We start from the raw sequence: 2,500 nt of genomic DNA, 5'->3' as shown, positions 1-2,500 counted from the left end.
AAATAATCACTGGTATGGATACCTGTATAGTGGTGTGTAAATTATGAATATTGATGGTTTTTGTTCGTTGCGTTATCATCATCATCATCCATATTTATTCGTTGGAGGGCCTCCGTTTGGCCTGGCGAAAATTGAAGGATGTTTATAGAATGGTTCAGGTCTTATATTGGTGTGGTGTTCTTCAGATCTCAATAAAAAAAATTCATTGTTATCAGTGTTTGGTTTTGTTAGATAACTTGTTAATTGCACTTTTAAGTATATGTCCGTTTTATATATATATATATATATATATATATATATATATATATATATATATATATATATATATATATATATATATAAGAAATATGATTGCCAAACGGGAGCTAATGCAAAACCACTAGGAATTTGGTCAATCTCTCCTTCAGAAACGCCACCTCCTTAACATCGGAGGCCCAAGGCATTCAGGCCATTCAGGAGCTGCAACGTTTAAATTTCAGGTTCAGATATTGCCAAATAAAATAAATTCATTGTTAGGGACATTTGATTCGCCCAGGCATCCCCAGGCAGATAGCTAGTACTAAATTTGATTCGCTGCACTAAACGCTGCGAAACAGTCACTTACCTACACTGTTTCCACGTGTTTAGTACTAGCCCTTGGGGTGTCAAATTTATTTCGCCGTGTTTAGTACTGGCCCCTGGGAGATCAAAAATGTCCCTAAGTGCATTTCACTATCTGCCTGCAGTTCATGAAACGCCTGGCTTTGCTATCTGCCTGTAACATATATATATATATATATATATATATATATATATATATATATATATATATATATATATATATATATATATATATATATATATATATATTATATTATATTATATTGTATTACCTTTAATATGAAGAGTTATATTAGCCATCCACTACAAAGAATTATGATATTAATGGTAAATTAATGTTCAAGACATTTTTGATTTGTGGGAAGTCTAATTAAATTTGATTGATAGAAATTTGTATAAAAGATGATTTTAATAGTTTTCCGTTATTTTCCAGGTATGTTGTTTGTGAAGATTACCTGTACGTTATCTGCTCGCAGACGTAAGTTATGAGATAGCCGTTTTCATTCAACCTAAAAGCAGGGACTCTATAATTTTATATCCTATCTCTCTCCACCTTCCTACATCCCCCGGCTGCGACCCACTGCAGTTATCTGACCACTAGGTGCAGCGTTAACTTTGAAGATTTGAAGTGAGGTTTAATCAGGGAGAAAGATAATATATTAAAAGATTGTGCTGGGTGTGAAGAGGCTCTTGTTATGAGAGAGAGAGAGAGAGAGAGAGAGAGAGAGGCATTAAGAATGCCAAAAAAATTGCTTGCTATTTTTTTTAAGACATAAAGCAAGGTAAATGTCTAAAGTACAGTTAATGTGGTTTAGAAAATTAAAAAGAATTTTTTTTTTTTTAGTTTAAACAGCCAGAAATGAGAATCAGATATTAGATAAGGTAAAATGTGTAAATGTGGATAAAAAAATGCAATGCTTTTATTTCGTTTTAATTAACCAAGAAATATATATATAATATATATATATATATATATATATATATATATATATATATATATATATATATATATATATATATATAAACATTCGGCAGCATTTTCGTATTTTACACAAAAAAAAAAAAAAAAATCCGGTGGTTTTCCACACCTTGGATGTGCTTGTGAATTACAGCACTTAATAGCTGCAATTGCAAAGAATGCATCGTAAATTGGCGTCACGGCAATAAGGGTCGTAAACGTCATTGTAAATGCTTCACAGCCTTGGCTAATTTTAGGAACTATTTCCTGTTTCGATGATGGGTCCCTATTTTGTTGCTTGTTCTTTAATATGTCTTATTACGTTTGTGGTGTGGCTCTAATATGATTGTAGCAATGATAAACAGGAGTAAAATGATATCAATAATAGTAGCTATGTTATTATTATTATTAGTATTATTATTATTATTATTATTATTATAATATATGTACTTAGAAGACCCTCTTTTAAGTATGTAGTGTTGAAAGTGATAGTTCCTTTAGCGGCATTCAAATTATTATTATTATTATTATTATTATTATTATTATTATTATTAATTATGTATACATTAACCAGATGTGCAGAGTCCCTCTGAATAAGAAATTACCATATATGCATAAAGAGAATAACAACCTTAATGAAATATAGACGAACGCAAATAAGTATGTAAATGAATCTGGCAATAATAATAATAATAATAATAATAATAATAATAATAATAATAATAATAATAATAATAATAATAATAATAAACTCTCCTTTCCACCCTTCATAGTGAATAGTGACTGGTAGAATGCCATCCAATTAAAACCCCAGAAATAAACTACATAAAGTGGAAGGGAGGGAGAGAGTGTAGCAGCTGTGATAAATGGTTGATGGAGGATAAAGAGCCATTTAGAGAGAGAGAGAGAGAGAGAGAGAGAGAGAGAGAGAGAGAGAGAGAG

The 2,500-nt window shown here is 30.6% G+C and overlaps 1 protein-coding gene across 5 annotated transcripts in view; it reads left to right on the top strand.

Annotated features, from left to right (window-relative positions):
• Positions 1-2,500, top strand: part of LOC136853053 (uncharacterized) — a 524,065-nt gene that overhangs the window by 499,934 nt on the left and 21,631 nt on the right. Inside the window, exon 1 of one of the 5 annotated variants that reach the window (XM_067128285.1) lies at positions 1,039-1,078. The exons of the other annotated variants lie outside the window; for them this stretch is intronic. The gene's annotated coding sequence lies outside the window, so the exon portion shown is untranslated. Of the gene's footprint in view, positions 1-1,038; positions 1,079-2,500 lie in introns of those variants that run through there. 5 annotated transcript variants of the gene reach the window in all.

Source organism: Macrobrachium rosenbergii, chromosome 26 (assembly GCF_040412425.1).
Source record: "Macrobrachium rosenbergii isolate ZJJX-2024 chromosome 26, ASM4041242v1, whole genome shotgun sequence".
NCBI lineage: Eukaryota > Metazoa > Arthropoda > Malacostraca > Decapoda > Palaemonidae > Macrobrachium > Macrobrachium rosenbergii.
The sequence above is the reverse complement of the archived record's forward strand: the minus strand, read 5'-3'. Positions and strand labels throughout refer to the sequence as shown.